The sequence below is a fragment of the Giraffa tippelskirchi genome, chromosome 4 (assembly GCF_054371585.1).
Source record: "Giraffa tippelskirchi isolate mGirTip1 chromosome 4, T2T-mGirTip1v1.2.pri, whole genome shotgun sequence".
Lineage (NCBI taxonomy): Eukaryota > Metazoa > Chordata > Mammalia > Artiodactyla > Giraffidae > Giraffa > Giraffa tippelskirchi.
In genome coordinates, this window is record NC_137278.1 from 44653878 (window position 1) to 44676527 (window position 22650).

The 22650-nt window shown below is 38.8% G+C and overlaps 2 long non-coding RNA genes across 3 annotated transcripts in view; one reads left to right on the forward strand and one right to left on the reverse strand.

Annotated features, from left to right (window-relative positions):
• LOC145544973 (uncharacterized) overlaps positions 1 to 22650 on the forward strand; it is a 156894-nt gene that overhangs the window by 79509 nt on the left and 54735 nt on the right. The window lies entirely within an intron of this gene.
• Positions 1731 to 22650, reverse strand: part of LOC145544976 (uncharacterized) — a 70052-nt gene continuing 49132 nt past the window's right edge. Inside the window, exons 3-4 of the long non-coding RNA XR_014081775.1 lie at positions 3418 to 3753; positions 1731 to 2768 (exon numbers count right to left, since the gene is read on the reverse strand). This is a non-coding gene — a long non-coding RNA (uncharacterized LOC145544976). The remainder of the gene's footprint in view (positions 2769 to 3417; positions 3754 to 22650) is intronic.

The window sequence follows — 22650 nt, forward strand, 5'->3', positions numbered from 1 at the left end:
GGGTTTACATGTGTTCCCCATCCTGAACCCCCCTCCCACCTCCCTCCCCATCCCATCCCTCTGGGTCATCCCATTGCCCCAGCCCTGAGCATTTGTCTGATGCATCGAACCTGGAATGGTGTTCTGTTTCACATATGATAATATACATGTTTCACTGCTATTCTCTCAGAACGTCCCACCCTCACCTTCTCCCTCAGAGTCCATAAGACTGTTCTATGCATCTGTGTCTCTTATTCTGTCTCGCATATAGGGTTATCGTTACCATCTTTCAAATTCCATATATATGCATTAGTATACTGTATTGGTGTTTCCCTTTCGGCTTACTTCACTCTGTATAATGGGCTCCAGTTTCATCCATCTCAATAGAACTGATTCAAATGTATTCTTTTTAATGGCTGAGTCATATTCCATTGTGTATATGTACCACAGCTTCCTTATCCATTCATCTGCTGATGGGCATCTAGGCTGCTTCCATGTCCTGGCTATTATAAACAGTGCTGCGATGAACATTGGGGTACACATGTCTCTTTCAATTCTGGTTTCCTCGGTGTGTATGCCCAGCAGTGGGATTGCTGGGTCATATGGCAGTTCTATTCCCAGTTTTTTAAAGAATCTCCACACTGTTCTCCATAGTAGCTGTACTAGTTTGCATTCCCACTAACAGTGGAAGAGGGTTCCCTTTTCTCCACACCCTCTCCAGCATTGTAGACTTTTGGATAGCAGCCATTTTGACAGGCGTGAAATGGTACCTCATTGTGATTTTGATTTGCATTTCTCTGATAATGAGTGATGTTGAGCATCTTTACATTTGTTTGTTAGCCATCTGTATGTCTTCTTTGGAGAAATGTCTGTTTAGTTCTTTGGCCCATTTTTTGATTGGGTCGTTTATTTTTCTGGTATTCAGCTGCAGGAGTTTCTTGTATATTTTTGAGATTAATTGTTTGTCTGTTGCTTCGTTTGCTATTATTTTCTCTCATTCTGAAGGGTGTCTTTTCACCTTGCTTATAGTTTCCTTTGCTGTGCAAAAGCTTTTAATTTTAATTAGGTCCCATTTGTTTATTTTTGCTTTTATTTCCAATATTCTGGGAGGTGGGTCATGGAGGAGCCTGCTGTGATTTATGTCGAAGAGTGTTTTTCCTATGTTTTCCTCTAGGAGTTTTATAGTTTCTGGTCTTACATTTAGATCTTTAATCCATTTTGAGTTTATTTTTGTGTATGGTGTTAGAAAGTGTTCTAGTTTCATTCTTTTACAAGTGGTTGACCAGTTTTCCCAGCACCACTTGTTAAAGAGATTGTCTTTTCTCCATTGTATATTTTTGCCTCCTTTGTTGAAGATAAGGTGTCCATAGGTGTGTGGATTTATCTCTGGGCTTTCTATTTTGTTCCATTGATCGATATTTCTATCTTTGTGCCAGTACCATACTGTCTTGATGACTGTGACTTTGTAGTAGAGCCTGAAGTCAGGCAGGTTGATTCCTCCAGTTCCATTCTTCTTTCTCAAGATTGCTTTGGCTATTCGAGGTTTTTTATATTTCCATACAAATTGTGAAATTATTTGTTCTAGTTCTGTGAAAAATACCATTGGTAGCTTGATAGGTATTGCATTGAATCTATAGATTACTTTGGGTAGTATACTCATTTTCACTATATTAATTCTTCCAATCCATGAACACGGTATATTTCTCCATCTGTTTGTGTCCTCTTTGATTTCTTTCATCATTGTTTTATAGTTTTCTATATATAAGTCTTTTGTTTCTTTAGGTAGATATATTCCTAAGTATTTTATTCTTTTTGTTGCAATGGTGAATGATACTGTTTCCGTAAAATTTCTCTTTCTGTTTTCTCATTATTAGTGTATAGGAATGCAAGGGATTTCTGTGTATTAATTTTATGTTCTGCAACTTTACTATAGTCATTGATTAGCTCTAGTAATTTTCTGGTAGAATCTTTAGGGTTTTCTATGTAGAGGATCATGTCATCTGCAAACAGTGAGAGTTTTACTTCTTCTTTTCCTATCTGGATTCCTTTTATTTCTTTTTCAGCTGTGATTGCTGTGATTGCCGACATTTTTAAATTAAGAGAATTCTGCACCACTTAATCAGCGTTTTGTAGTCACTTATTAATATCTATCTCATAAGCTTTCTTTTTTTTTTAAACATTCCTGCTTATGCACAGATGGTTATAATTCCTGTGTGAAGCCTTTTATGCCCTCATCCCCTTATGTCCCATAGAATTAGTCACTTCTTCAATGATGCTACTTTTGGATCTAGTATATGCTTTTCTTAATTGTATGACACTAAATTATAATTGTTTTTCTATTCAGTTATCTTCCCTATTAGAGTATCTGTGATATATATGACTTTCAGCAGGGTCCAGCGCAGAATTTGGTTGGTTAAACCAAACATATTTTGCAGCTATGGAAGCTTAAGTATGTTTGGCATAGGCAAGTATTACAGCTTTTCCTTTCTGTAAGAAGCTTACTTTCTTTTTGTCATTTAACTCTTTGGTCTAGCACTGGGGTAGATGACACAATCAAGAGTCAAGCAGAACCAAAAGTGGAGGAATTCAGTTAAGTTATTGCAAAACTAGGAAAACTGAGTTCTCAGAAAACACGAATCATTTGCAAGGAGGAGTTGAGAGTGGAGCTATGTCACATATTAACAACTGGGAGGAAGGGAGAATCTTTTGTTTCCCCTGAGGTGCTCGGTGTTCAGTTGCTCGCAGAGTAGCTAGGGCGCCACATCTGGTGTTTCTAAGGGTCCGGTTTTCTACTTAAAAAATAGAAGAAAAAGCAGTTAATCAATATTATAATTTTAGATAGTTGTGGGCCAGAAATACGTCAGTTACTTATCATGACCCCAGTACATCTGCATTTTATCCTAGATTGCGTCTATGATGGGAATCTCGGGGCATCATAACGTTCTGAATGGTGTAGCCCTGCAGACCACCTAACTGCCTGCCCTGAGGTGGGGGGCGGTGACACTGGAGCTGCCCCCCTTCCCCCGCCGCGAGTCGCCCCCGCCTCCCCGCCACTTCCTCCCCTGCTAGACTGCGACCAGGGCGGGAAACGGAAAATGAAAACAGAAACTGCTCGGATTGCCTGCTCTCTGGCTGACGATTGCCTGCTCTCTGGCTCACGACCTGCGCTGGTCACGTAGGCTGTAAGAGAGAATGGGACGAGCCGCGAGGTCACGGCTGGCGACTCTCTTAAGAGTTTGCCTTCTCCACTAGGGGAGGAGCAGGGTAGGGGGAAGGTGCGGGGGAGAGGGTGTGCTCTCCTTTCCTACCGCAGGAGGACTAGTGCAGCCCGCCCGCCCACTTAAAGGAGTTTCTGCTGCCCCGCCCTTCCTCTCTTGCTCGCTTTCATGAGTCTCCGCCCCATGAAGCCCCGTCCTCCTTCCATCCCTAAGGCCACACCTCCTGAGACCCCAAGCCCCTGAGGTTCCACTAGGCTGGGTCAGCCTCGAAGGAGTTTCCTTTTCCTCTCCTGCTCTTCCTCCTCTTTCTAGTCCCTCCTCCTTCTCTGCGCTGCCTTGGGTCATAGCATCCAGAAGTCCTGGCAGAGAGGGCCGAGGCGAGGCCAGGGTGCTTTCTCCTTAGGGCTCTGGCCAGGCCTGGGGATCCCGCCGTGGCAGACGGCCTTGAGGCTGAGTCTTCTTTCAGGAGCTTCTCTGCAGTGAGACCCCGTTGGGGAGGGTGTATCCTGAAGATCTACTTGGGCTTTTCTTCCTCCTGGCTCACCAGTCCCAAGTCCTACAAGTGAAAGTGATAGGAAGGGGAGTAGGTAGATTCTTGAAAGGTAAAGAATGCAGCCGAGTTACCAAGTGCCTGGCCAAAGAAAACTCGCGGGCAAGGACATGAGAGTACTAAACTTCGGGGCCTCGAATTTATTGTCAGTTAAAATACCAATGGCTAGAATCACCATTAAAGTATCACTAATTTCAAACTACCTTCTAATTAATTACAGTTCACAGGATGCCTGTTAACTACAGGAGATGCCTGTCCTAATGTTTGCAAATGAAATGCAGGTGACAATATTTAGAGAAATGCAGGAACGAAAATGGGGTCTTCTTGGTGCTTCCAGAGTTCCCATCAGGTATCTGAAAAATAGTAGAGTATCTATCTGAAAGATATATCCAATGAATATATATCAACGACATTATCAAGAATGATTTAAAGTCTGCCTTCTGGATTTCTCTGTGTCTGACAGCAGATTGTAGTCACGGAAAGTTATTCACTGGCTGATGTAAACCCTTGTGATTCAAATAAAGTCAGATGACTTAGCACATACAGTTGTTTGGCTATGTTCTCAGAGACTGAAGAACGTTGCTTTCACACTTGTAAGGAGTTTAAAGGGGGGTCGGGAAGGCTTCAAGTGCTTAGCATTGTACTTGAACAATTATAGAAGCCATCACTTGACTTCTGTGAATTTTTGCCTAAGGAAATATGTAGTTGTGAGACATACTTTGTCACTACATAGTCCCAGTGAAATTTTGTCCTTTAGAAATTATTTACCAGTGGTTGGTAGCAGAGTGAAAGGTACTCATAATTATATATGCCTGTCATTGCCGACAAGGACATACTGAAAATTCTGAGTTGTCAAATGAGATGTAAGTTCAGGGTGTTTCTCCAGTGTTTCTTCTCCTGTGACAAAGTATAAGTGAATATGGTTAACAGTCAGAAGTGAGGAAGAAATGAATTCGTAAATGTCTGTTTTGAAGATCCCAGATAGAAATTCATAAATATGAAGTTTTTTTTTAAATCCTACCTATATAAGCTGTTCAAAAAACAAACAAAAAAATAAAATCCTGTAAACTCACACAAAAAAAAATAAAATAAAATCCTACCTAAAAAAATAAATAAATAAATAAAACAAAAATCCTACCTAAAAGCAAGAAAAAAAGATTTTAAAAAAATTTTAAAAAGGAAGAAGAAAAAACAAATAAAAATCCTACCTAGTAGTAAAAGGTGAATTAACAATAGGCTGTATGCTGGACACTTGCTCATTATTTCAGAGAACCTTCACAACTCTGAAATTACCACTATCCTCATTTCACAGAGAGAAGAATCTAGGCTTTGAGAAGTTAAAGTGACCTGCCCATGGTCACATGGCTAGTCAGTAACCAGTTTAAGATTAAACTCAGGTCACTATCTCTCCAAATTAAAAAATCATGCAGAATGCATCAATAACCTCAGATACACAGATGACACCACCCTTATGGCAGAAAGCAAAGAACTAAAGAGCTTCTTGTTGAAAGTGAAAGAGGAGAGTGAAAAAGTTGGCTTAAAACTCAACATTCAGAAAATTAAGATTATGGCATCTGGTCCCATCACTTCATGGCAAATAGATGGGGAAGCAACGGAAACAGTGACAGACTTTATTTTGGGGGGCTCCAAAATCACTGCAGATGGTGATTGCAGCCACGAAATTAAAAGATGCATGCTCCTTGGAAGAAAAGTTATGACCAACCTAGACAGCATATTAAAAAGCAGAAACATTACTTTGCCAACAAAGGTCCATCTAGTCAAAGCTATGGTTTTTCCAGTAGTCATGTATGAATGGGAGAGCTGGACCATAAAGAAAGCTGAGCACCTAAGAATTGATGCTTTTGAACTGTGGTGTTGGAGAAGACTCTTGAGAGTCCCTTGGACTTCAAGGAGATCAAACTAGTCAATTCTAAAGGAAATCAGTCCTGAATATTCATTGAAGGACTGATGCTGAAGCTGAAGCTCCAATACTTTGGCTACCTGATGCAAAGAGCTGACTCATTTGGAAAGACCCTGATGCTGGGAAAGATTGAAGGCAGGAGGAGAAGGGGACCACAGAGGATGAGATAGTTGGATGGCATCACCGGATCAATGCACATGAGTTTGAGCAAGCTCCGAGAGTTGGTGATGGACAGGGAAGACTGGAGTGCTGTAGTCCATGGGGTTACAAAGAGTCAGACATGACTGAACGACTGAACTGAACTGAAGTGCATCATGATGTACAATTTAAACAGGGCATTTTATCTATATCGTACCCTACCATGGTTAATTTTTAAAAACCATACAGGATGAGTGTGATGTTTTTATGATAAAATTCATCAAAGAAAGAGCATTGTGATCATTTCACATGACAGTTTTGGAGGAAAAAGAGAGATGACGTATGTATGCTATTAGTGTGCACACTGAAAGACTGGTGACACCACAGTCTAAAACTGTTCGTTCAAGTGACCTTCCCAAACTTAAGATACGGACATACAGAAACATCAACCAGGATGCTACCATTTTGAAGAGGCATGTAAGTCTCGTGAAAATCAACCAAGCAAATGCAAAATTGAAAAAGACATTTGAAGTATATAATATCAAAATTATCTAACAAAAATATGTCCCAAGTACTGGGCATTAAAAAGTCAGATACTTTTGCTACTGGTATGCATCAAAGTCACATTTTCTGTATATGAGATAGTATGTACTATATTAAGCATTGTGATTATAAGCTGTGCAGCAGAATTTACACGTTATTTTCAATTAAAATTTGTTTGTACAGGTATCAGGACATGCCAAGGCACCAATTGTCAATGCTTTTGTGTTTGAAGGCTGTGTTTGGCTATTTAAAGAGAATATATTGACTCCCTTTTCATTTTATTATGTTCCATTTTGAAATTTCACCTGTTTCAGAAACATTTTAAATTTAAAGCTTTAGTTAAAAGTTCTTAAATATTTTTTGAATTGGGTATTCTGAATAATCATGGTTGCCTATGTATATGTAGAAACTGGACACCGAATAGCTCAGGTCTTTTCGCAAGTGCTCAAACTGGCTTTCTTAGAATGCTTAAACTGATGGTTCCTGTCACCACCCAAAACAGATGTATCTGAATTGGTCAATTTAACAGCCCTAATAATGACAAGTTCCACAAAACCTTGTAATACGATTTGACCAATGAGATTTCACTCTTAGGTGTTCTGCATAACCTTAAATTTTTCCAGAGAATATATTCTTCAGGGGTAATCATGAAGACATATATTGAGTAAAAAAGAAAACAACTGTGACAGAATTCATGAGTCTTAGGACAATTTGATCAGGATGAATACTTAGCATGCCTCTTGAAGTGCAAGAGGAAACTGACCCAGTGCTCCCCATCAGGAGAGTCCTTTGCAAGGTTGAACATAACAACAGAAAATCACTACTCTTGGTAATTCCATATAACCAGGATAGTGGAGAATAGCACAGAGCCTGAGATGAGATCTCTGAATAGGTACCTAACTTTCCTGCTGGTAGTTACTCTCTCTTCACTATTTTACTTCTTTAGCATTTGTTTAATATTAGTGCAGCTTGCTTGGCAATGAAAGCAGCTATGTCTTTTCAGACATGCAGAAGGCTATAATTGACAGACTACTAAAAACCGTTTCCACTCCAACTAATTTCTAGTGTGGTTTTTTAATAATTTATTCTTCGAATTTATAATGACTCATTCCAGAAATAAACAATCTACTAGAAACCATTCTGAATCAGTGGAAGTAGTTTTATTATACATATCGTGAATGTGTTATCCAGAACAAACGCACAATTTTTCCTGTCCACAACTTATCACCTCTAGTCCCTCTATCTGCTTGATAAAAATTAAGATACAATTTCAAAACTATTTATCAAATTCTTAAGATACTTTTTGGGGAGAAAGAGTAAGAAACTTTACAAAGTGTCATTTATAATGATAAAGATTGGGAAATCTAACCTAAATCAATCATAATAAAATCCTTTAATAAATTGATATATTTATTTATGGGCTTCCCTGGTGGCTCAGTGATAAAGAATCCGCTTGCCAATGCAGGAGATGAGAGTTTGATCCCTGGGTTGGGAAGATTCCCTGTAGAAGGAAATGACAACCCACTCCAGTATTTTTGCCTGGGAAATCAGATAGACAGAGGAGCCTGGCGGGCTGCAGTCCAAGGAGTCACAGATAGTCAGACACGACTTAGCAACTAAATAGCAACAACAACAATTTTATATATTTATATATATAGTAAAAATGTATGTGCATAGAAAAAAGACTAAAAGTAACTACTTAAAAATGTTAACTGTGGTTATTACTGAATAGTAGGGTTATGGGCCATTTAAATTTTCTTTACATCTTTAAATTTTTTCATATTCTCTATAATGAACATTACTTTTTTACTGTCAGGAAAACAAATGCTATTTTAAAAAATTCTTAGAGGACCTAGTAAACACTTGACTTCTCAACTCATAACTAGTAGAATGAGATATTGGTGCTAATACATGGGAAATAGCCCAGAAATAACTCCAAACAATGATTACATTAGAATCAACCAGTTTCACTCTGCCTCTTCCTTTCTTTCATTCTTATCCTTAACTAGTTGTTTAAAATGTTTCCTATGGTTGAAAGCCTATTTCTGCCAAAGTTGGATAGTATAAAATGAATTAAGTCTAAAAGCTTACACCTACGTAAATCTAAAGTGTTAACATAATAATAAGAGTTTAAAAAAATAATAAGAGGTTAATAACACAAGTTCAAAAACAAATGTTATGTATAATGGCATATTTCTTTCTTCCCAAAAAAGCCAAAGAGCCCTAGGCCCTTTCCTACTATGACAGTTTTATATATATATATATTTAAACATGTCCTTGGAAAAGTCTAGAAGGCTACACCTTGATAGTAAGATATCAAGTTTCTGGGTTGGTAGAATTATTAATGTTTCCAGACATTTTTGCATGTCAGTATCTTTAGATTGTTCTAGAATGTACAAGCATAACCTTTTGTTAAAAAAAAAAGGTGTTTTAATGTCATTTTGAAGAAAAAAAAAATGCTATCCAGAGTTGTCAGAATTAGTCTCTCTGAGACCTTCCTAACATAAAATTAGGAACAAATTACCAATTACTCACAGTAGGAGTTTTTGTTTGTTTGTTTATTGGTTTTCTATTTTTATTTTTTAACAGCAGGTCCTTGCTGTTTATCTGTTTTAAATATAGCAGTGTATACGTGTCAGTTCCAAACTCCCAATCTATCCGTCCCTGCCACAGTTCCTCTCCAGTAACCATAAGTTTATTCTCTAAGTCTGTGAGTCTGTTTGCTTTGTAAATAAGTTTATTTGTATCTCTTTTTTTAAGGTTCCTTTGTATCTTTCTTTTTTAGATTCCACATGTAAGGGATATCATATGATATTTGTCTTTCTCTATGTAACGTATTTCACTAGTGTGATAATCTCCAGGTCCATCCATGTCACTATAAATGGCATTATTTCATTCATTTTAATGGCTGAGTAATATTCCATTGTATATATGTACCACATCATCTTTATCCATTCATCTGTCATTGGACATTCAGGCTGCTTATACAATATGGAGTTTTCAGAGACTAAATAATATAGTTTTATATTTGATATCTTCCTATAACTTGGGAGGAACAAAAATAAGTCCTTTGAACCTATCTATGAAGCAATTTAGGAAATTCCCTTGGAAAGTTCAGCTGTGCAACAACTATTTAAATGGATTAAATATACATCTTCCATTGGCAGTTATATCAGTGGAGTTGTACATTGATAAAAGATTTAAAACAAGACAGGTAGTCCAATGGAAAATTAAACAAAGTATGTGAAAACAGGCATGTTTCCTAAAAAACTACCTCTAATTAATAATTGGTCATTAAGGGGCTTTCCTGGTGACGGAGTGGTAAAGAATCCACCTACCAATGCAGGAGACACAGGTTTGAGTCCTGGTCCAGGAAGATCCCACATACCACAGGACAGCTAAACCCATGTGCCACAACTACTGAGCCTATGCTCTAGAGCCTGCAAGTCCCAAATACTGAAGACCACACGCTCTAGAGCCCCACAGCAAGAGAAGCCACCATGATGGGAAGCCTATGCACTGCAACTAGAGTAGCCCCTGCTTGCCACAACTAGAGAAAAGCCTGAGAGCAACAAAGACCCAGCACAGCCAAAATAAATAATTAAATAAATTAAAAAAAAAAATGGTCATTAAATAAAATACCTGGGACATTTTTGCATGTCAGAGATTTTTTGAGATGGACCGTTACTGGTGGTTTGGTAACATGGCCCATTTTACAAAGAATATTAGCACCATTTTACATAAAGTAGATGTTTAGTATCTTATGAAAATTTATTTTTACTCAAGCCTATGCAATAGAAAATGATTCCAAGTTTATTTTACAAATTAATTTTTATTACTTACTATACCAAATATATCATGCTGGTAAAGTAATGCTCAAAATTCTTCAAGCCAGGCTTCAGCAATACATGAAGCGTGAACTTCCAGATGTTCAAGCTGGTTTTAGAAAAGGCAAAAGAACCAGAGATCAAATTGCCAACATCCACTGGATCATCAAAAAAGCAAGAGAGTTTCAGAAAAACATCTATTTCTGCTTTATTGACTATGCCAAAGCCTTTGTATGGAGGGATCGCAATAAACTGTGGAAAATTCTGAAGGAGATGGGAATACCAGGCCACCTGACCTGCCTTTTGAGAAACCTGTATGCAGGTCAGGAAGCAACAATTAGAACTGGACATGGAACAACAGACTGCTTCCAAATAGGGAAAGGAGTACGTCAAGGCTCCTAGGGTATATTGTCACCCTGCTTATTTAACTTATATGCAGAGTACATCATGAGAAACGCTGGGCTGGAAGAAACACAAGCTGGAATCAAGATTGCTGGGAGAAATATCAATAACCTCAGATATGCAGATGACACCACCCTTATGGCAGAAAGTGAAGAAGAACTAAAGAGCCTCTTGATGAAAGTGAAAGAGGAGAGTGAAAAATTTGGCTTAAAGCTCAACATTCAGAAAACTAAAATCATGACATCCAGTCCCATCACTTCACAGGAAATAGATGGGGAAACAGTGGAAACAATGGCTGACTTTATTTGGGGGGGCTCCAAAATCACTACAGATGGTGCCTGCAGCCATGAAATTGAAAGACGCTTACTCCTTGGAAGGAAAGTTATGACCAACCTAGATAGCATATTGAAAAGCAGAGACATTACTTTGCCAACAAAGGTCCATCTAGTCAAGGCTATGGTTTTTTCAGTAGTCATGTATGGATGTGAGAGTTGGACTGTGAAGAAAGCTGAGTGCTGAAGAATTGATGCTTTTGCACTGTGGTGTTGAAGAAGACTCTTGAGAGTCCCTTGGACTGCAAGAAGATCCAACCAGTCCATCCTAAAGGAGATCAGTCCTGGGTGTTCACTGGAAGGACTGATGTTGAAGCTGAAACTCCAATATTTTGGCCACTTGATACAAAGAGCTGACTCATTTGAAGAGACCCTGATGCTGGGAAAGATTGAGGGCAGGAGGAGGAGGGGACGACAGAGGATGAGATGATTGGATGGCATCACCAGCTCAATGGACATGGGTTTGGGTAGACTCCGGCAGTTGGTGATGAATAGGGAGGTCTGATGTGCTGCAGTTCATGGGGTCGCAAAGAGTCGGACATGACTGAGCGACTGAACTGATACAAAATATGTGGTGCTAAGTTTTTTCTGGAAATTTGAGGAAAAACTTCCATAAATTTGAGTGCACATCTAACAAAAGGAAACAAAACCATCTGACTGAGGCACTTTGATACACCAAAAAGCACTTTAAATACTAGAATTTACTCCCAACCCTACTGGTAACTAGCTTGTAACTTTGGGGTTCATTGTCTTCTACTGTTAAATAAAATAATTAAACAGGATCATTTCTTGCCAAAATTTCTTCTGATTTTAAAAGTCTAAGCTCTGAAAAGAAACACAGGAAGATTCTAAAGGATGGAGAGGAAGTCAACCAACTATGGATCTAAGGACCCAGGGCGCAACACAGGGATGAGTCCTCTGGGTCATCCTTCTGCCTCATCTATCCTAGACTCAGCATTGAAGAAGCTGGCAACTAACACAAATAAAGGAAGGTCCTAACAAAAGGATACTCTTTTTAGTCAAAAGACTTGGAAAAGAACAGCCTAGCAAGGCAGAACTTCAGGCAATAAGTGCTGTACTCTAGCTAAACATGACAGATGAAAACTGTGGCCCCATCCCCACCCACATGAGTAGAATCCAAGTGGAGAGCTCACACTTCCACTTTGGTCAGGCTGTAATGAAGTGCCCCAACCCTATCCCTAACTCCCACTACCACAAGTGTGGTGTCAGAGGAAGCCTAGTGGTGAGTCAGGACTTTGATGGCTACCTAGTAGTAATGAGGGCAGACACTATTTACCCTATGCTCGTGGCGTTAGTGGAGTCCACATGAGGAGCAATATTAAAGCACTCCTACCCTTCGCTACTAGGGAGATATCAGTGGAGGTATAGTGAAGAACTGGAACTTCCACCTCCACCTACAATTAATGAAAAGCATCCACAGCTCAGGTGCCAACAGAGGCTGAGAAGAAGCTAAAAGAGTCCACTACCCATCTGGACTTCTACCCCTACCTGGCAATAATGAGGTAGACACTCTTCATCCATCCCCTTTCCTTCTCCTGCTTGGGGCAATGTCAGAGAAAACAAGCTATACCAGAAAGTTTAAATGAGATCCATATGGTCTCCTTTGAACACAAAAGTTTTTAATTTTTATGAAGTCCAATTTATTTGTTTTTTCTTCTGTTGCTTGGACTTTTGGTGTCATATCTAAGAATCCTTTGTTAAATTCAAGGTCATGAAGATATGACCCTATGTTTTCCTATACGAGTTTTATAGTTTTAGCTCTTACATTTAGGTCTTTGATCCACTTTGAGCTGATTTTTTTAATATGGCATAACATAGGGACTGAACTTCATTCTTTTACTTTTGGCTACTTATCCCTGCATTTGTTGGGGGAAAAAAAAGATTGATTGGTCTTGGTACTCTTGTCAAAAAATCATTTGACCAAAAAGACAAAATCATTTGACAATAAATATATGAGTTTATTTCTGGGCTCTCAATTCTAGTCTACTGATCTATGTATCTATCCTTGTGGCATTACCACACTGTCTTGATTATACGGTTGCTTTGTAATAAGTTTTGAAATCAATGTTATCTTCCATATAAACAAGCTAAAGAAGAAAAATTCACGATCATGTCAATTAACGAAGGAGAGCATTCAACAAAATTCAACACTTGTTTATAATAAAAAACTGTCAGAAAACTAGCAATAGAGGGAAACTTTCTCAACTTGAGAAACAGGATCTACAAAAAAAAGCCACCCTTAACATAAACTTAAATTTGGCCTTGGAGTATAGAATGAATCAGGGCAAAGGCTAATAGAGTTTTGCCAAGAGAACACAAAACCCTTTGCCAACAACACAAGAGAAGACTCTACACATGGATGTCACCAGATGCTCAATACCAAAATCAGACTGATTATATTCTTTGCTGCCAAATATGGAGAAACTCTATACAGTTAGCAAAAACAAGACCAGGAGCTGACTGTGGCTCAGATCATGAACTCCTTATTGCCAAATTCAGAATTAAAAAGAAGAAAGTAGGGAAAACCACTAGACCATTCAGGTATCACTTAAATCAAATCCTTTATGATTATAAAGTGGAAGTGACAAATAGATTCAAGGGATTAGATCTGATAGACAGAGTGCCTGAAGAACTATGGATGGAGGTTCATGACATTGTACAGGAGGCAGTGATCAAGACCATCCCCAAGAAAAAGAAATGCGAAAAGGCAAAATGGTGTCTGAGGAGGCCTAACAAATAGCTGTGAAAAGAAGAGAAGCAAAAGGTAAAGAAGAAAAGGAAAGATATACACATTTGAATGCAGAGTTCCAAAGAATAGCAAGGAGAGATAAGAAAGGCTTCCTCAGCAATCAGTGCAAAGAGATAGAGAAAAACAATAGAATGGGAAATACTAGAGATCTCTTCAAGAAAATTAGAGATATCAAGGGAACATTTCAAGCAAAGATGGGCAAAATAAAGGACAGAAATGGTATGGACCTAACAGAAGCAGAAGATATTAAGAAGAGGTGGCAAGAATACACAGAAGAACTATACATAAAAGATCTTCATGACCCAGATAATCATGATGGTGTGATCACTCAGCTAGAGCCAGACATCCTGGAATGTGAAGTCAAGTGGGCCTTAGGAAGCATCACTATGAACAAAGCTAGTGGAGGTGATGGAATTCCAGTTGAGCTCTTTCAAATCCTCAAAGATGATGCTGTGAAAGTGGTGCACTCAATATGCCAGCAAATTTGGAAAACTCAGCAGTGGCCACAGGACTGGAAAAGGTCAGTTTTCATTCCAATCCCAAAGAAAGGCAATGTCAAATAATGCTCAAACTACCACACAATTGCACTCATCTCACACACTCATTTCACACACATGCTCAAAATTCTCCAAGCCAGGCTTTAGCAATATGTGAACCGTGAACTTCCAGATGTTCAAGCTGGTTTTAGAAAAGGCAGAGGAACCAGAGATCAAATTGCCAACATCCACTGGATCATCGAAAAAGCAAGAAAGTTCCAGAAAAACATCTCCTTCCATTTAATTGACTATGCCAAAGCCTTTGACTGTGTGGACCACAACAAACTGTGAAAAATTCTTCAAGAGACAAGAATACCAGACCACCTGACCTGCCTCCTGAGAAATCTGTATGCAGGTCAAGAAGCAACAGTTAGAACTGGACATGGAACAACAGATTGGTTCCAAATAGGGAAAGGAGTACGTCAAGGCTGTATATTGTCACCCTGCTTATTTAAGTTATATGCAGAGTATATGAGAAACACAGGACTGGATGAAGCACAAGCTGGAATCAAGATTGCTGGGAGAAATATCAATAACCTCATATATGCAGATGACACCACACTTATGGCAGAAAGCAAAGAAGAACTAAAGAGGCTCCTGATGAAAGTGAAAGAGGAGAGTGAAAAAGTTGGGTTAAAGCTCAACTTCAGAAAACTAAGATCATGGCATCTGGTCCCATCACTTCATGGCAAATAGATGGGGAAACAATGGAAACAGTGACAGACTTTATTTTCTTGGACTCCAAAATCACTGCAGATGGTGATTGCAGCCATGAAATTAAAAGATGCTTGCTCCTTGGAAGAAAAGCTATGACCAACCTAGGCAGCATATTAAAAAGCAGAGACATTACTTTGCCAACAAAGGTCTGTCTAGTCAAGGCTATGGTTTTTCCAGTAGTCATGTATGGATGTGAGAGCCGGACTGTAAAGAAAGCTGAGCGCCGAAGAATTGATGCTTTTGAATTTTGGTGTTGGAGAAGACTCTTGAGAGTTTTGGACAGCAAGGAGATCCAACCAGTCCATCCTAAAGGAAATCAGTCCTGAATATTCATTAGAAGGACTGATGCTGAAGCTGAAGCTCCAACACTTTGGCCACCTAATTCGAAGAACTGACTCATTGGAAAAGACCTCGATGCTGGGAAAGATTGAAAGCGGGAGGAGAAGGGGACGACAGAGAATGAGATGGTTGAATAACATCACCAAATTGATGGACATGAGTTTGAGCAAGCTGCTGGAGTTGGTGAATGACAGGGAAGCCTGGCGTGCTGCAGTTCATGGGGTCGCAAAGAGTTGGACATGACTGAGCAACTGAACTGAACTGAAATGAAGTATTTTCCCCCTAGAATCCCAAACAAGGGAAGGTTCTTCAGTATTATCGCTCATTCATTACAGTGCTAGAAGTCCTAGCCAATTCAATAAAGCTAAAAAAAAAAAGAAAGAAAGAAGGAAAAAGGAAATAAAAAGTATACAGATCAGAAAGGAAGGAATAAAATTCTCCCTATTTGCAGGTGACATGATTGTCTACATAGAAAATCCCAAAGAATCTACAAAAATAAAAACAAAAACCCTCTTAGAACTAATAAGTGAGTTCAGCAAGCTCACAGGATATAAGATAAATACCAAAATTAATTGCAGTTTTATATACTGGCAATAAATATGTAAACACCAAAATTTTAAACTCAATTCTACTCATAATTTACCCCTTAAAAATGAAATAAGATGTAAGTCTAACAAAACACACAGAGGATTTGTTTGCTGAAAAGTGTTAAACACTGATAAAAGAAATCAAAATGATCTAAATAATTACAGTGTTTATAGGTATAGTGTATAATCTGTATACAGTGTTTATAGGTTGGAAGACTCAACAAAGTAAAAATGTCAGTTCTCTCCCTAATTGATATATAAGTTCAGTGCAAGTCCTATCAAAATCCCCGCAAGGTTTTTTGTAACTAACCAAGATTATTCCAAAATTTATATGGAAATGCAAAGGATCTAGAATTGTTAAAACAATTTTGAAAAAGAAAATAAAATTGGAGGAATCAGTCTACTCTATTTCAAGACTTTATTACACAGCTACAACAATCAATATTATGTATCTATTGATTCACAGATCAATAGAACAGAATAGAGAACCCAGAAATAGACACATAAATATGCTCAACTGAATTTTGACAAAGCTGCAAAAGCAATTGAACTTAAAACAGATTGTCTTTCCAGCAAAAGCTGGAATAATTGTATATCCATAGGAAAAGTAATAAATTATTATCTAAGTTTCACATTTTATAAAAAAATAACTCAAAATGAATCTTGGACTTAAATGTAATACATAAAACAATAAAACTTTTAGAAAAAATAGAAGAAAATGTTTGGGATCTAAGTTGAGGCAAAGAATTCTTAGCCATTCTATCAAAGGAAAAATCAGTGAATTGGATTTTGTTTGTTAAAAACTTGTTTCCCCGCAAAAAGATATCCTGGTTCTCTAATTTTGCAAGATGTTAACATTGGAGGAAACTGGGAAAAAAGTTCATGGGATCAATCTGTGTTATTTATTACAACCACATATGGATCTGCAATGATCTAAAAATTAAACATTTAATTCTGAAAAATCTATGGTCTGTTATGCAGATCAGTAAGAAAAGCTGAAATTATAATATTGCTGTTGTTTAAATAAGTAACTGCACTTTTCTGGTTATTGAAATTATGGTTTTTTTCCTTCATACTCTTCTGTGTTTATGATGTTTTCTTCATTGAGCATGCTTTATGGTTAAAATTAGGAAAGAAGAAGGAAGAATCAAGAAAAAAATTCTATGACACACATTGTTACCTAGACAGTCTGAAAAAGGAGATTGAGTACGAGTCAGAAACTGTCTTGAGCTAGAGTTCTTAGAATAAAGCAAAACTTTTTTGAATTCACAAATTCTATCGAGCCATTACTTGTGATAGTTCTGAAGCACAGATTCCTAAAAACATTATTTGCCACAAATTCTTTTTTCGCTATAGTTAGGAGGATCATGTAATTTATTATTTAAATTGGAATACTTTTGAAAGTAAAGGTGAATGTCATTAATTATTCTTGAAAAATTGGGTGAAAACTAGTACTCTCCCAAAACATCTGGTACATATGCTTATCTTCGCTTTTCATCATGCTTAATTCTTGTAAATCCAGAATTTTTATATTAAAATTCAGCAACTTCACTAGATGGCATCATAGATTTAATGTACATAGCAACAGTGTTAAATAAACAGTTAATCCTTCTCTCTTTGAATAGCTACTTTCTTCACTTGGGTTCCAGGGCATCCTATTTTGATTCTCCTCCAGCTCCAGACTCTAACTGTTGGAGTGCCAGGGGTCAGCTCTCAGCTCCCTTCTTGTCTCTTCCATTGCCACACTCCTTCTCTAAGTAACCCCATTCTACCTTGTGGTTTTCTATGCCTTTGAAATACTGTTGACATCAAAACTGGATCTTCAACCCACATCATTCCTCTGATAGGCTTTTATATCCAACTCCTACACAAACATCTCCACTTGAATATATAATAAGAATCACAACTCTAACATGTCCTTTGAAGAATTCTCAATTCCCCGCACACCAAAATGTGTTCCATTACCAGTAGTCTCCATTTCAGTAAGTGGCATCACCATTCACCTAGTTATTTAAGCTAAAAACTTAAAGCCATCATTTCCTGGCTTTTACTCACAGCCCACATCCAGGTCATCAGCAGGTCCTGTTGTTTGTACATTCATAATCTATCATGATCTGACTTCCCTTCCTAATCTCATCTTCCTTGTATGAGCCGTCATCATCTCTTTCCAACACTACACTGTCCGGTGGTCTCCCTGCTTTCATGTTTGGTTTTGCTCCCAACAGATTTTTCTGCAAACAGCAGGCTGAATGCTCCTTTATATAAATATATTTTTGTGTTTTATATATATATATATATGCTTTATTTTTTAGATTCCACATATTAGTCAGTCAGTCAGTTCAGTCGCTCAGTCGTGTCCAACTCTTTGCGACCCCATGAATCGCAGCATGCCAGGCCTTCCTGTCCATCATCAACTCCCAGAGTTTACCCAAACCCATGTCCATCGAGTCAGTGATGCCATCCAGCCATCTCATCCTCTGTCGTCCCCTTCTCCTCCTGCCCCCAGTCCTTCCCAGCATAAGGGTCTTTTCCAATGAATCAACTCTTCGCATGAGGTGGCCAAAGTATTGGAGTTTCAGCTTCAACATCAGTCCTTCCAACGAACACCCAGGACTGATCTCCTTTAGGATGGACTGGTTGGATCTTCTTGCAGGCCAAGGGACTCTCAAGAGTCTTCTCCAACACCACAGTTCAAAAGCATCAATTCTTCGGTGCTCAGCTTTCTTCACCATCCAACTCTCACATACATACATGACTACTGGAAAAACCATAGCCTTGACTAGACAGACCTTTGTTGGCAAAGTAATGTCTCTGCTTTTCAATATGCTATCTAGGTTGGTCATAACCTTCCTTCCAAGAAGTAAGCGTCTTTTAATTTCATGGCTGCAATCACCATCTGCAGTGATTTTGGAGCCCCTCAAAATAAAGTCTGACACTGTTTCCACTGTTTCCCCATCTATTTGCCATGAAGTGATGGGACCAGATGCCATGATCTTAGTTTTCTGAATGTTGAGCTTTAAGCCAACTTTTTCACTCTCCACTTTCACTTTCATCAAGAGGCTCTTTAGTTCTTCTTTACTTTCTGCCATAAGGGTGGTATCATCTGCATATCTGAGGTTATTGATATTTCTCCCGGCAATCTTGATTCCAGCTTGTGTTTCTTCTAGCCCAGCGTTTCTCATGATGTACTCTGCATATAAGTTAAATAAGCAGGATGACAATATACAGCCTTGACATACTCCTTTTCCTATTTGGAACCAGTCTGTTGTTCCATGTCCAGTTCTAACTGTTGCTTCCTGACCTGCATACAGGTTTGTCAAGAGACAGGTCAGTAATAACACAGAATGCTTGTCTTTCTCTGTATGACATTTCACTAAGCATAATATCCTCTAAGTCCATCCACGTTGTTGAAAATGGCAGAATTTCATTCATTTTTATGGCTGAGTAATATTCTATTCTCTGTGTGTGCACATGTGTGTGTATCTATATACACACATACACACACACACTTACGCTGTATATACCACATCTTCTTTATCCATTCATCTATTGATGGATGCTTAGGTTGCTTCCATATCTTGGCTATCATAAATAATGCTGCTAGGAATATTGGAGTGCATTTATCTTTTCAAAGTAGTGTTTTTATTTTCTTTGGTTATCTATCCTTGAGTGGAATTGCTGGTTGAATGTTCCTTTTTAAATTTAAATCAGTCATGTAGCTCCCCTACTCTCAAGCCTGAAACAGGTTCCTAGTGTTGTTATAGAGGCCTACAAGGCCTTCACGACCTGGTCTCCTGCTTTCCCCTCACCTTTTTTTATAACCTCCTTTCCCATGAAGTTCCTCTGTACACTGGATTGCATACTAGCTTTCTTGCTGTTGTTTATACACCAAGCATATTTGCATCTCAGAGCCTTTGTACTTATTGTTCCCTCAGCCCAGAATATCCTTCCCCTAGATATCTATAGTTTCCTCTTGCTTTCAGGTCTCTGATAAAATGTGATGACTTCTGAGGGACCTGGTCACCCAACCACCCTAACAACCTAGTCACTCTCTAGCCCCTGACCCTTTCTATTATATATAGCACTTACCACCATTATTGCTACCTGTTCGCTCATCATTTGCCTCCATCTCTAGAAAATAAAGTTTCTCACTGTTGGGCTCCAAAATCACTGCAGATGGTGACTGCAGCCATGAAATTAAAAGACATTTGCTCCTTGGAAGGAAAGCTATGATCAATCTAGCCAGCATATTAAAAAGCAGAGACATTACTTTGCCAACAAAGATCCATCTAGTCAAAGCTATGGTTTTTTTCAGTAGTCATGTATGGATGTGAGAGTTGGACTATAAAGAAAGTTAAGAGCTGAAGAATTGATGCTTTTGAACTGTGGCGTTACAGAAGACTCTTGAGAGTCTCTTGGACTACAAGAAGATCAAACCAGTCTATCCTAAAGGAAATCAGTCCTGTATATTCATTGGAAGGACTGATGCTGAAGATAAAATTCCAATACTTTGGCCACCTGATGCGAAGAACTGACTCATTTGAAAAGACCCTGACGCTGGGAAAGATTGAAGGCGGGAGGAAAAGGGGACGACAGAGGATGAGATGGTTGGATGGCATCACCAACTCAACGGACATGAGTTTGAATAAGCTCCAGGAGTTGGTGATGGACAGGGAAGCCTGGCGTGCTGCAGTCCATGGGTTCGCAAAGAGTCAGACATGACTGGGTGATTGAACTGAACTGAACTAGAACATAAGCTCCATGAGGACAGGGACTCTGTTCATTGCTTAATCCCCAGAATCTAGATCAGCATTTGGAACATTTTGTTGTTGTTCAGTTGCTAAGTCATGTCCAATTCCTTGTGACCCCATGGACTGAAGCACACCAGGCTCCTCTGTCCTTCAGTGTCTTCCAGAATTTGCTCAAATTCATGTCCATTGCATCAGTAATGCAATCTAACCATCTCATCTGCTGCTGCCCCCTCCTCCTTTGGTCTTCAGTCTTTCCCAGCATTAGGGTCTTTTCCAACAAATTGGCTATTCACATCACGTGGCCAAAGTATTAGAGCTTCAGCTTCAGCACCAATCCTTCCAAAGAAGATTCAGGGTTGATTTCCTTTAGGATTGACTGGTTTGATCCCCTTGCAGTCTCAAGAGTCTTCTCAAGTAGATACTCAATAAATATTTGGCAAATTAATGAATTAAGATAATAGGGGAAATTGAGCTCTAGATTTTCCATAGTGATTGCCAAGCAGAAAGATATAAGTAAGAATAATATGAAGGAAAAGTCATACTAACAGGCATTGAATGTGCTCCAAGGGAGTCTACTGCTGGCTGTGTATCAGAGTCTTGTTCCTGTTCTGCTGAAGATCTGGAATCACAGCCTGATAATATCTTTAAAAGAAGTAAGACAATGTACAGAAATAAGATAATTTTGTGAGAAAAATATCTGTATTCATGTTTTTAATAAGTATTTATATGGAATTAAAAATAGAAAGGGATGGGGAGGAAGTTCATTTTGGGATCTTATGATATATAAGACAATTTGGGGTGATGGTTATGGCCATGATGTGACATGAATTTTGGTCATTTTTTCTGAGTAGCTTTGATTCCTTACTAAAGATTGTGAAAGCAAGTTTGGCTTGGTTTAGCCAAATTTCCTGAGGCTACAGTAAGTCTTCCACTTCATAACCTACTTTCACTAATTTCTGGACAGGTAGATGTCTATTCCTGATGATTCTTGGATTTAGGATATTTATTCCAGCTCAGAACTACTGGATTACCCCACAGCCTTAATATTCGTATTCAACCATGTAGTAAATGTCGTAGAACCTGTGCCGAGTAGATTCAGAGCCAACCTGGTTCTATCTCAGCTTAGGAGTGTGGATGACACAGGTGGTTCAGCAGTATCTCTGTTTGGAAAGAGGAACTTAATCCTATCCTTATTAGATTATGCAACTGTCCTTAACCTTCAATCGTCCATTACTGATCAGGTAAAGTCTGAACTCCTCCAACATCAGGCTTGGTTGTACCTATCGTACCTGTTTGGTAGAATTCAGTGCACGTGTGCATGCTCAGTCGCTTCAGTTGTGTTTGACTCTTTGCGACCCTATGGACTGTAGGCTCTCTATTCATAGGATGCTCCAGGCAAGGATACTGGAGTGAGTTGCCATTTCCTTCTCCACAGGATCTTCCCAACCCAGGGATCGAACCTACGTCTCCTGTGTCTTCTGAATTGCAGGTGGATTCTTTACCCACAGAGCCATTGGGAGAATCCCCTCCATGGAGTGCATGAACAAATATATATGATAAGGTCTTAGCATTCAAAGAGCTTATTGTCTAATATAATATTTCCTAAAGTGTATTCTTCAAAAGTCCTACAAGATGCAACTCAAAAATAATGTTCTATGCTCCAAGACATGAGGGAGACACATTCATTCTGTAGGTGATTCATAATTCTCATTGGCATATTAGTTGCTCCAAGAAGTACCACTATGGAGAAGCCCAGTGTTTACCCCAATGTTTTCCCTAAAGTATTTTAACTCAGGACCCTTTAACATCTATTAACAACCCAAAGAACTTCTGTTCCATGGAACACATTTTAGGAAACAGTGGTCTAGATAAAATGTATACCCAGGCTTCCCTGGTGGCTCATTGGTAAAGAACCTGCCAGCCAAGCAGGAGACAGGGTTCAATCCCTGGGCCTGGAAGATCCTACATGCCACTGAGCAACTAAGCCCATGCCCCACAACTACTGAGCCTATGCTCTAGGGCCCATGAACCACAACCACT